At 36.6% G+C, this 15,299-nt stretch overlaps 1 non-coding gene across 1 annotated transcript; it reads left to right on the top strand.

Moving 5' to 3' along the window:
- The first annotated feature begins 13,071 nt into the window (after positions 1–13,071).
- Positions 13,072–13,178, top strand: LOC121211553 (small nucleolar RNA R71). The gene has a single exon (XR_005906777.1). It is a non-coding gene; the product is annotated as a small nucleolar RNA R71 (small nucleolar RNA).
- Positions 13,179–15,299: the final 2,121 nt, after the last annotated feature.

The following is a 15,299-nucleotide window of genomic DNA, read 5'->3' as shown; positions in this document are numbered from 1 at the left end:
TAGTAATTCTTCATAATCCATTTCGGCGATGGATACGGGTTATAGGGTTGTTACATTTTATTAGTATCAGAGCTATGGTTTAGTCGATTCTAGGACTAACGTAGCGTGTGTAAGTCTAGCTATACATGCCGTAAAGTGTTAATATGATAGTGTGATGATTTCTGACAATTGAAACATGTTTTTCATATAGTAATGAATTTTGATCCCGATCGAGCAGTAGCTGATGATGTAAAGAGCATAGCGCCTGCTCCCGCGTTAGGGACAGCGTCGTTGGACTCTCAACCAAATGCTAGTAACCAAAATGATGAGGCCAAACAAGCCTTCTATGCTATGATGAACAATTGGTTTACTCAGTATATTCGGAATAATCCGGCTGTTTCACATCCTCCACCCCCGACTAATACAACCCCTGCACCTGTGGTACCTCCTTTAGTTGACCTGTTGTATAACGCCCCGTAACCGAGACCGTCGCCGGAGTCGAACACGAGGTATTAACAGACTTAATTCATTACTTAAAAAGCTTAAACAATTTATTTTTAAAATTTCTAGTCAAGCTAGCAATCTGCGTCACAGTCGCTTAAAAATTCATATCTTGAGTTCTGAAACTCGAAATCCAATTCCGTAAATTTTCTCTGAAACTAGACTCATATGTCTATTTAATAAATGTTTTCTAGAAATTTTTGGTCAAGCCAATTAGTACATTTTATTAGTTAAAGTATCCCCTATTTCAGGGTTTGACTGCTCTGACCTCTATATATTACGAATCAGATATCTCTCTGTACCGAATTTCAATGACTATGAAGTTTCTTTATATTAAAACTATACTCAATAAGGAATCTTTACATATAAAGCATGACTTCTAATTATTTTTTTACAATTTATGATGAATTTTTAAATTCAGAACAAGGGATCTAGAAATCACTCTGGCCCTGTTTCACAAAAATTTAAATATCTCATAAAATATAATTTATATACCTGTTTTGTTCAATCCATATGAAAATATACTAATTAAGCTTCAATTTCATAACTTACTCATCATTTAATTCGATTTATACTATTTTTAGTGATTTTTCAAATTTACATCACTGCTGCTGTCAGATTCTGTTTTATGGCAAATTTCACTTTACTAAGGATTTTCATGGACTAAATAGCATTTTAAACATACATAACATCAAATATGACTTAGATTGGCCATTCCAATGGCTAATCATTTACAAACCCTTTTCTTACCAAACCATAGCCATATCATAAGATCAATTACACAAAGTGAGTGTTTTGCCATAAATGCCATATTCAAAATACACAAGCCATTTTACCAATTTAAGCCTTCGGATAGTGTGAACGAGTCTTCGACCTATCCCGATTCTCAAGCCGGCTTGTCAAAACTACAATGAAAGAAAAGGAGGGAGTAAGCACAAATGCTTATTAAGTTCACATGCAAATAGCAAGTAACATAATCACACAATCTCACATAAAACATCATTTGCATAAACAACACCAAGACATTCATGTTTCATTTACATTTAATATCTTTCTACGATTTCATCATACCAAGTTTTCAACCCGAGGGTTTAAGCACATACCTGTCAAATTTTCTCATTTACCACGCTTACCAACATGTCACCTTCGTTTTAGGCCTTCTTCTTATTCATGTAAGATTCACCCGTTGAACACATCGGAATATAATTCGAATACGCGGATCTCATGAACATAAGAACCATACCCGCAGCTAGACAAACTCAATAGCCTGTGGAACTTATGTAACCAAGCTACCATGTAACCCGTCCATAAGTGAACTCGGACTCAACTCAACGAGCTCGGGCGTTCGCATCCATAAGTGAACTCGGACTCAACTCAACGAGCTTGGATGCCTAGTTACATCTCACGAACTCAGACTCAACTCAACGAGTTCGGAACTCAACCATCCTAGTGACATGTCACTTGTATTCTAATCTATTCCCAAGGTTCAAACGGGCGTTTTCCTCGATCACACATCTTTGCCGTCTTCCACGGAATATCGAAATCGATACTTCGGTGATAGTTCATACTCATCAAGTAATTCACATAATTACATATTATTCAACAATAACCACAAAGCATAATATTTCATGATAATAATCAGCATCATATCATATAAACAACATTAAATTGCTTAAAATGACAATTATGTTACTACATTTACACATGAACTTACCTCGGTACAAAATTATTAGCAATCGAGCCTATTCTTCGTAAACTTTGTTTTTCCCTCGATCGCGACTTGAATCTCATTTCTCTTGATCTATAATGCCAAATTAATCTTATTTAATACATACATTCATCAAAACAGCATTTAATACGAACTTTGGCAAAATTACATTTTTGCCCCTAAACTTTTGCATAATTACACTTTTGCCCCTAGGCTCGGGAATTAAACTTCATCCCTTATTCTTATGTTTTATGACATGATGATTATTTTTCCCTTCTATGGCAACATCAAATTCACACTCTAACATGTACTTATGACTATTAGGTATTTTTACCGATTAAGCCCTTTTACTCGTTTTCGGTTAAAACCGAGTGGTACAAGTTGCTTAACATAATTTAAAACCTCATATTCAATCATAAAACACCAAAATACACAAATTTCACTTATGGGTATTTTTCCAAATATGAACCCTAGGTTGAATTATTGCTAGCATAAGCTTAATCGAGCTATCGGGATTCCAAAAACGTAAAGAACATTAAAAACGGGGTTGGAATCACTTACTATGGAGCTTGGAAGCTTGAAAAAAACCCTAACTATGGAGAACCCTTGAAATTTCGGCCAAATAAAGAAGATGGACAAAAATTGGCTTTTAATTTTGTTTTTAATTCATTTTAATAACTAAATGACCAAAATGCCCTTACTACTAAACTTCCAAAAATTCCATCCATGTCCAATTTTTTTCCATAGACTTAGAAATTGGTCAAATTGCTATTTAAGACCTCCTCATTAATATTCCAAAACAATTTCATACTAAAAACTCCTAGAATGCAAGTTTTGCAAATTATTCGATTTAGCCCCTAATTTCAATTTAAGCACTTTAGGCATAGGATTTCATCACAAAATTTTCACACAATCATGCAATCATATCATAAACATCAAAATAATTATAAAATAATTATTTCTATCTCAGATTTGTGGTCACAAAACCACTATTCCGATTAGGCCCTAATTCGGGATATTACACGTTGAGGTTGAACAAGCCCCCGATTGATAGAATTCAAAAGCACGGGGCTACTGAGTTCAAGGCTACTGACAGTGATGATGCCGAGCATGCTGAGTTTTGGCTCGATAATACCATTCGTGTGTTTGATGAATTATCGTGCACACCCGATGAATGCTTAAAATGTGCTGTATCTTTGTTACGCGATTTTGCCTACTATTGGTGGAATACTTTGGTTTTAGTGGTGCCGAGAGAACGGGTTACTTTGGAATTCTTTCAAACCAAGTTTCGCAAGAAATATATTAGTCAAAGATTCATCGATCAAAAACAGAAAGAATTTCTTGAGCTTAAACAGGGTTCTATGTCAGTTACCGATTATGAGCAAAAGTTTGTCAGACTTAGTAGATATGCTCGGGAATGTGTTTCGTCTGAGGCTATCATGTGTAAACGCTTCAAGGATGGGTTGAATGAAGACATCAAACTGTTGGTGGGTATTCTGGAAATCAAAGAGTTTGTAGTGCTTGTCGAGTGAGCTTGTAAAGCCGAAGAGCTCAGTAAAGAGAAAAGAAAAGCTGATGATGGAGCTAGAGAGTTCTGTAAAAGATCTTCGGGAAAATCCTTTCATCAGTCATTGAAGAAATTTAGAGATGACTCAGGCATATCTAAGAATACTTCAGGTTTTTCCAGACGGGACCGTGATCGACCCCCTGTGAGTACGCGAGCAACCTCGGTTGCCAGTGTCAGAAATGATCGTCAGGACAGATCTGAGTGCAAGCATTGTGGTAAATGGTATTCAAGAAGCTGTAGATTTCATGACCACTCTTGTTTCAAGTGTGGATCAGCTGATCACTTTATCAGAGACTGTCCGAAATTAGCTAAACAGAATACTGATCCGAGTGGGAGACCTAGTAACACTGCAACACGAGGTAGACCACCTAGACATACGGGTAATGCTAGTGGAAATCAGAGAGGGACCAAAGATACTACTGTACGTTCGGAGGCTCGTGCTCCTTCTAAAGCATATACTATATGTGCGCGCGAGGATGCTTCTTTGCAAGATGTTATTACCGGTACTTTCACTCTTTTTGATACTGATGTTATTGCTTTGATTGATCCCGGTTCTACTCATTCATATGTGTGTGAAACCTTGGCATCCGATAAGACTCTACCTGTTGAGTCTACTGAGTTTGTGATTCGAGTGTCGAATCCTTTGGGCCGTTATGTGCTAGTTGATAAAGTATGTAAGAAATGTCCCCTAATGATCCAAGATTCTTGCTTTCCTCCTGATTTAATGTTATTACCATTTGACGAGTTTGATGTCATTCTCAGTATAGATTGGTTAACTGTGCATGATGTAGTAGTGAATTGCAAGCGAAAGACAATTGATTTGAGGTGTTCAAATAATGAAATAATTCGAGTTGAGTCTACCGATTTCAATGGATCACCGACAGTGATATCCTCGATGTTGGCTCAAAAATATGTGAAAAACGGGTGTGAAGCATACCTTGCGTACGTACTGGATAGTAAAGAATCAGAAAAGAAACACGAGACTGTGCCCGTGGTTTATGAATATCCGGATGTGTTTCCCGAGGAATTACCTGGACTACCACCTGTTCGGGAGTTAGAGTTTGGTATTGAACTAGTATCAGGGACTACACCTATTTCGATAGCTCCGTATCGTATGGCACCAACCGAATTAAAAGAATTGAAATCTTAGTTGCAAGAGTTGAAAGATAGAGGTTTTGTTCGATCGAGTTTTTCTCCCTGGAGTGCAGCAGTGCTGTTTGTGAAAAAGAAAGATGGAACCATGTGAATGTGCATTGATTATCGTCAGCTCAATAGGGTAACTATAAAGAATAAATATCCGTTGCCACGAATCGACGATTTGTTTGATCAACTAAAAGGAGCCTCAGTATTTTCAAAGATAAACTTGAGATTGGGTTATTATCAGTTGCGAGTTAGAGACTCTGACGTGCCTAAAACTACTTTCAGAATGAGGTACGGACATTATGAGTTCCTAGTTATGCCGTTTGGGCTCACTAATGCCCCTACTATTTTCATGGATTTAATGAATAGAATTTTCAGACAGTATTTGGATCGGTTTGTAGTTGTGTTTACAGATGACATTTTGATCTATTCACATGATGAAATTGAACATGCCGAGCACTTGAAGTTAGTATTCCAGATTTTGAGAGACAAGCAATTATATGCGAAGTTCAGTAAATGTGTGTTCTGGTTGAGAGTAGTCAGGTTTTTGAGGCGTATTGTATCTGCATCGGGCATCCGAGTTGATCCGAGTAAAATTTCAGCGATACTCGATTGGAAACCTCCGAGAAATGTTTCGGAAGTTTGAAGCTTTTTGGGACTTGTCGAGTACTACAGACGGTTTGTGAAAGGTTTCTCGATGATAGTAACACCGATGAAAAAGTTGCTTCAGAAAGATATCAAATTTGAGTGGTCAGAAAAGTGCCAGAAAAGTTTTGATCAATTGAAAACTCTTTTGACCGAAGCCCCAGTTTAGTTCAGCCAGAATCCGGTAAAGAATTTGTGATCTACAGTGATGCGTCTCTGAATGGTTTGGGCTGTGTATTGATGCAAGAGGGTAGAGTAGTAGCGTACGCTTCAAGACAATTGAAGCCACATGAGAAAAATCATCCGACTCATGATCTCGAGTTAGCTGCTATTGTTTTCGCTTTGAAAATTTTGCGCCACTACTTGTTCGGGGAAAAGTGCCATGTGTATTCCGATCACAAAAGTCTCAATTACTTGATGACTCAGAGAGATTTGTATTTGAGACAAAGATGTTGGCTAGAATTATTGAAAGATTACGAGCTTGTCATTGATTACCATCCGAAAAAGGCTAATATGGTTGCTAATGCTTTAAGCAGTAAATCACTATTTGTTTTGCGAGCAATGAATGTGCACCTATCTGTGTCCGCTGATGATGTGTTAGTAGCAGAGTTAAAAGCAAAACCGTTATTGATACAACAAACCTGTGAAGCTCAAAAAGTTGATGATGATTTAGTGGCAAAGCGAGCATTATGTGTTTTGAAAGAGGATTCAGAGTTTTTGATTGATAGCAATGATTGTTTGAGATTCAGAAATCGATTATGTGTTCCGAGAAATTCAGAGCTTGTTTCAATGATTTTGAGTGAGGCTCATAGTAGCTGAATGTCAGTTCACCTGGGTAGTACAAAAATGTACAACAATCTGAAACGTCAATATTGGTGGCATGGTATGAAACGAGATATTTCTGACTTTGTTTCGAAGTGTTTGATATGTCAACAAGTGAAAGCGGAACATCAAGTGCCTTCGGGATTACTTCAGCCGATCATGATACCCGAATGGAAATGGGATCGAGTCACGATGGATTTTGTATCTGGGTTGCCATTGTCACCAAGCAAGAAAGATGCGATCTGGGTTGTTATTGATAGATTGACAAATTCGGCTCATTTTATTCCCGTACGTACGGATTATCCACTTGATAAGTTAGCCGAACTGTATGTTTCTTAGATTGTAAGATTACACAGGGTACCTACTTCTATTGTGTCGGATAGAGATCCGAGATTCACATCGCGGTTTTGAAAGAAATTGCAAGAAGCATTGGGTACTAAGTTGCATTTTAGCACCGCTTTTCATCCCCAGACTGATGGTCAATCTGAGCGAATTATTCAAATACTCGAGGATATGTTGAGATGTTGCATCCTTGAGTTTAGTATTTCGTGGGAACGATATTTTCCTTTGGTTGAATTCACATATAACAATAGTTTTCAATCGAGCATCAAGATGGCACCTTACGAGGCTTTGTATGGTCGTAAATGTTGTACACCTTTGTTTTGGACCGAACTTAGTGAGAATAAGATTTATGGAGTCGATTTGATTAAAGAAGCTGAACAGAAAGTAAAAGTGATCCGTGAAAGTCTGAAAGCAGCATCAGACCGTCAGAAATCATATGCAGACTTGAAACAGAAAGATATAGAGTATCAGGTCGGAGACAAAGTGTTTCTTAAAGTTTCACCGTGGAAAAAGATACTCAGATTTGGCCGTAAAGGCAAATTGAGCCCGAGATTTATCGGACAATACGAAATTTTAGAACGGATTGGGCCGGTTGCCTATAGACTACTTTCGCCACCTGAACTTGAAAAGATTCACAACGTTTTTCATGTTTCGATGCTCCGTCGATACAGATCCGATCCTTGTCATGTGATTAATCCATCAGAGATTGAAATTCAGTCTGATTTGAGTTATGAAGAGGAACCGGTTCGTATTTTGGCTCGTGAAGTAAAAGAACTACGAAATAAGAAAATTTCATTAGTGAAAGTACTGTGGCTCAAACACGGGGTTGAAGAAGTGACTTGGGAGCTAGAGGACTCAATGAAAGAACGTTATCCTAACCTTTTCCCTGGTAAGATTTTCGGGGACGAAAATTTCTAAGCGGGGGAGAGTTGTGACAGCCCTAATTTGACCCCAGTCGGAAAGTGGTTTTGGGACCACAAAACTGAGTCATAAAAATAATTAAATGTTATATTTTATGCTTATTATATGTGGAAGTGCATGTGTGAAAATTTCATGCTTTGATTTTTGTCATTTGTATGTGAAATTTAATAAATAGGACTTATGTGAGAAATTTTGAAAATGTGTTAGGTTAAATTGTAGTAGCCTATTAATGCATGGTAAAAAAAAAAAGTGGACTTGCATGTCAAATTATCCACTTTTGAGATAGTGGCCGGCCATGTTGTTATTATGCTTTGATTTTCTATTAGTATTATTGCAACTAAATGGCTTTATATTATAAAATAATAATAATTAAAATAGAAAAGGGGTGAAGAAAAAAAAGTGTTCATCTTTGTTTCTTCTTATCCGATTGTTAAGAGAGAAAAGGGAGCAAGAACCATTCGGTCATCTTAGGCTTGAAATAAGGTAAGAATTCATGTTAGTTCTTGAATTTTTAGCATATTTTAAGTTAGTTACTAAGTTCCTTACTTAGCCCATGTCAAAATATTGAATTTGTGTGATGAATTGAGCATTCGGCCATGGAAGAAATTGAAGGGGATAGATTGTTGTCTTTATGTTTTAATGAATAATTGTTGATGAGTGAAGTTTGAGCTAGCTAATATTTAATTTGCAAGTATTTATATGTGTATTAGCCGAATTTGAACTTGAATAATGATTTGAGCAAATGTTGTGTATTAAAATGTTAGAATATGAGTAATTGCCGAATGTGATCTTAGGTAATAGTTGAGTAATGTTTGTGTTTTAAAATGATGGAATGAAATGGATGTAATGACAATGTATGTGATTGTGTCTTACATTGGGATGATTAGTTAATTAGGTACGGTTGATAAAAAAACAAATGATGATTATGTTATATGAATGATTTTATTAATATGCCTTGTTTGAGGTACGATAATAAAAGACTAAAATGTTAGGTTTGTGCCTTAATTGTGGTTCGACAAGTATGCATATTAGGTCATATATGTGAGTAAGGGTAAAACCATCGTAAATTATCGATAAGCGTGGGCTATGTGTGGAGCCATCTTATAATTTCTAATTAGAACGGTTGGGTGCGAATCATTGAGCATGATGTATTGTATTGAGATTATGCTTAAGTGAAATTATAGATATGTGATGAAATTGATTTGGTGATATACATGTTTAAATAATATGAATGCAAAGAATGTGTGAAAGAGTAATTTTTGTAATAAACCTGCTTGGGACAGCAGTAGTAATGTGATTTTGGAAAATCACCATAAATTGTGGGAGTTGAGTTAGAATCTGAATAAATTATGTAATTAAATCTTAATGAGTCTAGTTTTAAATGAAATCAACGAGAACATATTTTGAATTCTGTACAATGAGAAATTTGATTCGTAGTGAAGAGTGGGCAGATTAGTCAAACAGTGAAACAGGAGAAACTTTAAGAAAAATCTGGTATTGATTGACCAAACCAAAAATTCTGAAAATTTTATGGATAAAAGATATATGAGTCTAACTTTAGGGAAATTTTACGGCAATTGATTTGGAGTTTCATAGCTCTAGTTATAAATATTTTAGTGACTGTTGCTCAGGAAGACAGCTTATTGTGAATTTGTGATTATGTGGTAAACATTGATAAAAATTTGTTAATGAGTTCCTTAATGTTTTCTTATAAACTTACTATGATCTATATGTGTGAAAGTCGAATATATATTATATATTTTTGAAGTAATGCTTGAATAGTCGAATAATGACTAGTTTAAAATTTTTGAATTTAAGCTCAAGAGCATAGAGGGGCAAATTCGAATAAGGGAAAAGAGAAAGTAGTTGAATAGCCGATCCGAGACTGTTCGAAAATATTTGAGGTAAGTTTTAAGTAGTTATATATATAATATTATTCGAAAATGACATGACTGATTATGAGAATTAAGTGTTACTTGTCATATATGTACATGGTCGAATGGCAATTTGTATTGGAAGTAAAAGGTGATATGTTTTCATGATCAAATGATAGTGTTAGAAGAAAATGAGTAAGATTTCTCGTGTAAACTATTATGCATTTAAATGTGAGTGATGAAATGAGATAAAAGTGAATGAAGTATAGGATGATATATTCGAATGATGATTGTACCTAAATTGGTGTGATTGTGTTGTATAAAACTTGTTGATTTGAATATTGTACAGTACTATTCGGGCCTTTGAGCCTAGCAGGCTATAACGCCGGTGAGATACTCTTCGGGCCTTTGAGCCTAGCAGGCTATAATGCTGGTGAGATATTATTCGGGCCTTTGAGCCTAGCAGGCTATAATGCAGGTGAGATAATATTCGGGCCTTTGAGCCTAGCAGGCTATAATGCCAGTGAGATATTATTCGGGCCTTGAGCCTAGCAGGTGAAATGCCGGTGAATGAATTTAGGTTTTTAAACCTAGCAGGCTGAATGCCGGTGATTTGATAAAAGTCTAAAATTAAAATACCTCGTGTTAGAACAACGAATGAATACATTCAATACGTTAAGTTGGCCAGGTACGTATTATGTATTTATATGTGAGTATGATTTAAATTGAATCATAAGAGTATAATTTGATACATATGTGAATACATGATATATTTATATCTATGATTATGATACATTCGGTTAAGGTGTGAATGTATGTGAAAATGTTCGATTTATTTATGCCATATGAATTCAGATTAAGTGTAATTAGAATGCTAAGTGTGCATTATATGCTTGTGTATATTCGGCCAATGGTAATAAATATATAGGAAATGACCTTTTGAGAATTGGATAATTGATGTATAATTGAGTTTATTTGATGCATTGCTTAAAACTTACTAAGCTTATGAAAGCTTACTACTTTTGTTATATTTCTTTGTTTTATAGATTGTTGATTCCAGTTACCTGCTCGGGGAGGGGATTGTCAGCAACTCGTCACACTATCTGTCTTTTTGGTACTGCTATATTTTGGAACTAGTATGGCATGTATAGAATAGACTTAAGTGAATGTTATTTTGAGATGTAATTCTTCATAACCCATTCCAGCGATGGATACGAGTTATAGGTTGTTACAGGTTTAACCATGGTTTCAAAACACGGGCGTGTTGCACACCCGTGTTATTTTGGCAGTTTTGCCCACGGCTATGTCGCACGGCCGTGGCTACTTATCGTATCCTGTGTTGGGGAAGAAATTTTTTGCCCTGTTTTCACACGGCCGTATCGTACGGCCGTGTTTCATCCCGTGGTATGTGCACGGCCTACGGCACGCCCATGTGCCTGGCCGTGTGGTTCTGAAAAGCCTGTGCTCAATGATTTGGTTAGTATGTTAGATTTTAAAAACTAAAATTTAAAGAAAGTAATATTGTTAGTGCTCCGGTTGCCTCCTGAGAAGCGTTTATTTATAGTCTAAGCTCGACTTACCTATCCATTGAATGGTCATGGTGGTTCGAGGAGTTTATACTCTTTATTCCTACTGTGAATCTCATCAAAATAAGGTTTTAGGCGGGTATTGTTTACCTTAAAAGTGTCAAACTTGGGATGATTTACCTCGACTGTACCAAATGGGAAAATGCTAAGTACCGTAAGAGGGATTTCTTCATTCAGTTTGGCAGTGATAATGTGAGGATTTGTAGCATCTAATAAAACTTTATCTCCAACCTTGAGTTGATTTGGAAAGGTATTGAGCTTGTTCTGGCGTAGTTTTGGTTTATCGTGTGTTTTCGGTTTATGTGTTTGTCATTCATCTAGCTCCTCGATTTGTAACCTTCGTTCTTCACGAATAGAGCCTCTACTATTGCTTGAAAATGGCTCATGTACTTCCTTCAAACTTATTTCTTGCAAGGAGGTTGCACCATATTGTCAGTTTTAGTAGAATGGTTTAGACAATCACCTTCAATTTTCGATGTGTTGCCGGAATTGCGAGCTTGAAAGGTGATTGTGTCGTCTCTCACACGAAGTGTGAGCTCACCTGTGCCAACATCAATAATCGTTCTAGTAGTTGCTAAAAAAGGCCTTCCTAAAATCAAAGGGGTGTTGCTATCCTCCTCTATGTCTAGAACAACGAAGTCAACGGGAAATATAAATTTATCGATTTTAACTAACACATCTTCAATAATACCCCTAGGAAATCTTAGAGCTTTATCTGCTAATTGAATGCTCATCCTAGTCTGTTTGGGTTTCTCAAGGCCTAGTTGTTTAAACATTTGGTAAGGCATGACGCTAATACTAGCCCCTAAATTAGCTAATGCATGATTAACATCTAAACTACCAATTAAGCAAGGAATTGTAAAACTCCCTGGATCTTTCAATTTGTTAGGTAGTTTATTTTGTAGAATAACTGAGCAAACTGCGTTTAGCTTCACATGTGAAGCCTCGTCTAACTTCCTCTTATTTCCTAAAAGCTCCTTTAAAAATTTCGTTGCGTTTGGCATCTTTGATAGAGCTTCAATAAATGGTAAGTTAATATGTAATTTTTTAAAAAGTTTAAGGAATTTTCCGAATCGTTCATCTGAACGGTCTTTCCTTGTTGCATTAGGGTATGGCACACGAGGTTTGTATTCTATACTTACCGATTTTTGCTCATTGTAGTCTACCTCACCTTTACCTTTGCTTATCTCAGTTTCTTGCCTTAGTTCTGGTTCAGGTGTGACTATCCCTTCCTCAGCTTGACTAGTAACCGCGTTGAGTTGCTTCCTTGGGTTAGATTCTGTATTGCTTGTCAAGCTACCTTGTGGTCGTTCAGAAATCAACTTGGCAAGCTGTCCAATCTGAGTTTCGAGCCCTTGGATCGATGCTTGTTGATTTTTGAGTGCTGTCTCAGTATTCTGAAAACGAGTTTCTGACACTGAGATGAATTTGGTTAGCATCTCCTCAAGGTTCGGCTTCTTTTCTTGCTAGTAAACTGGTTGTTGAAAGCCCGGAGGATGGTGTGGCCTTTGATTTCCTTGAACGCCCCATGAGAAATTGGGATGGTTCCTCCAACCTACAGTATAAGTGTTACTATATGGGTTATTTTAGGATCTAGAGTTATTGTTACCCATATATTGGACTTGTTCCTCTTCAATGCTAGGGTTGAAGGGTTGATACTCTGTGCATTCTCCTCCTTCATTCGAATCGCACCTCATCACTAGATGTACCTAAGTAGAACCACACAAACCGTCAATCTTTTTATTTAAGAGTTCTACTTGGTTAGATAGTATAGTAACCGCATCGAGGTTGAAAACACTGGCTGCTTTCCTCGGCTTTGTTCTCATAACTTGCCACTGATAGTTATTCAGTGACATCTTCTCAATAAATTCGTAAGCGGCCTCAGGTGTTTTATTATTGATAGTTCTTCCAGCGGCTGCATCAATCATCTGCCAAGTCGAAGGATTCAAGCCATTATGAAATGTTTGAACCTATAGCCAAAGCGGTAACCCATGGTAAGGGCACCTTCTCAAAAGGTCCTTGTATCTCTACCATGCATCGTAGAGTGTTTCTAAATCCATCTGCACAAAAGAAGAGATATCATTACATAATTTGGCTGTTTTAGCAAGTGGAAAATATTTTAATAAAAATTTTCCGGTCATTTGTTCCCAAGTAGTGATTGACCCTTGTGGTAACGAGTTCAACCATTGTTTAGCCTTATTCCTTAACGAAAAGGAAAACAGCCGAAGATGTATGTCATCATTAGAAATGCCATTGATTTTAAATGTATCAAAAATTTCTAGGAAATTTGCCAAGTGAGCGTTGGGATCCTCATCCTGCAAACCATCAAACTGAACAAACTATTGTATCATTTGAATTGTGTTAGGTTTCAGTTCAAAATTGTTTGCAGCAATAGCAGGTCTAACTATACTTGACTCAATTCCTGTTAAATTAGGTTTAGCATAATCATACATAGTGCACGGAGCAGGATTTTTATTAACAGCAATTGCAGGAGGTAGCAGATTTTCTTGGTTTTCAGCCATCTCTGCGGTTGGGGTTTGAATATCATCCTCTTGCTCGTTCTCTGTGTATCTTAAGTTTTGCCTTATTTATCTTTGGTTTTTGTGAACTGTGTGATTGATCTCACTATCAAAAAGTAATGGTCCTGACGGGTTTCTTCTAGTCATAAACTATAAAAAACCTGTCAGAAGAAAATAAATGAAGAATTAGAAAAGAAAATAAAAATTTAAATTGCAATAAAAGTAAAATGGCTAAAGTAATAAAAATCGAGTGTTCCTAATATCTTAGTTCCCCAGCAACGGTGCCAAAAACTTGATGCGTGATATTCGTGACAGGTTTTAAATATTTATAATGAATCATTCTTGAAACTAAGTATTATCACGATAAAGGCAAGTGTACCTATCGAACAGTAGTATAGTTTTAGCAATACCGGATTGTCGAACCCAAAGGAACTAAAAGTACTAGTAATGACTATCTTTTTATTATCTAGCCTAAGAATAATGGGGTTTGTTTTAACTAACTAATTAACTAAACTAAGAAATCATAGAAAATAGAATTGGGGAATTACTTTTTGGAATTGAATCAAGACAATACCTAAGGAAAAATCCACCTAGACTTCACTTGTTATTTGACTCTGAATCGGACGATTTATTCATTTGACTTGATCCGTAGAAATCCCTAAGTTATATTATTATCCCTCTCGAGACTAACAACATCTAACCCTAGGTTGAATAATTGAAATCTCTTTCTAATTAACTCCCTAGGGTTGCATTAACTCGATCTATGGATCCCCTTATTAGGTTTCACCCTAATCCGGCAAAATCTTATCACCCTATCTTTAGACGTGCAATCAACTCCGCTTAATTATGACAAATGTACTCTTAGACAGGGTCTATTCCTCCTTTGAATAAGAGCTTAACTTGAATCAATATCCTAGAATATCAAGACAAGAATTAAGAACAGATAATTAAGAACAAGCCAAATATTTATCATACAATTCAGATAATAATAACAAGATTTGTCTTACGTTTCATTCCCCTTAGGTATTTAGGGGTTTTAGTTCATAACTAAAAAGGTAAACATCTCAGAAGAATAATGAATACAAAACATAAAGAAAAACCCAAAACTCCTGAAGGGAAATTGAGGGGAGATCTTCAGTCTTGATGATGAATTCGGTTTCTGAGATGGATCAATCGGCTTTCCTTGAGCAGTTCCCTACTTCCCTCTCCGTGTGCCTCTTTTTCCTCCTCCTCTAGGGTGTATTTATAGGCTTTAGAATGCCTAAGAACCCTCAAATTTGGCCTTTTCTGAATTGGACTAAACTTGGGCTCGGTAGGGACACGCCCGTGTGCAATTGCTTAAGGCCGTGGTCAAGCCTGTTAAATAGGCATGGGCGTGTGGTCCACCCGTGTGAGTCGTGTTTCGATTCTGCCAAATTGACACAACCGTGTGGTCTTCCCGTGTAAGAAGGTCCAGGCCATGTTGATTTCATACGTTGGCCCATTTTCTCCGTTTTTGGCCCGTTTCTCGTTCCTTTCACTCTCCTATGCTCACCTAAGTGTAAAACATGAAATTAAGGCATTAGGAGTATCGAATTCACCAATTTTAAGGAAAAATCATCCATAAAATGTGCTAAGCATGGGATAAAAATATGTATGAATTACAGTTTATCACCCATCGGTATTCTATTTTTTCTTAACTATTTTTCTGTGAAT

The sequence above is a fragment of the Gossypium hirsutum genome, chromosome A12 (genome assembly GCF_007990345.1).
Source record: "Gossypium hirsutum isolate 1008001.06 chromosome A12, Gossypium_hirsutum_v2.1, whole genome shotgun sequence".
Taxonomy (NCBI): domain Eukaryota; kingdom Viridiplantae; phylum Streptophyta; class Magnoliopsida; order Malvales; family Malvaceae; genus Gossypium; species Gossypium hirsutum.
Note: the sequence above shows the minus strand (reverse complement) of the source record. Positions and strands in the feature narration are given on the sequence as shown.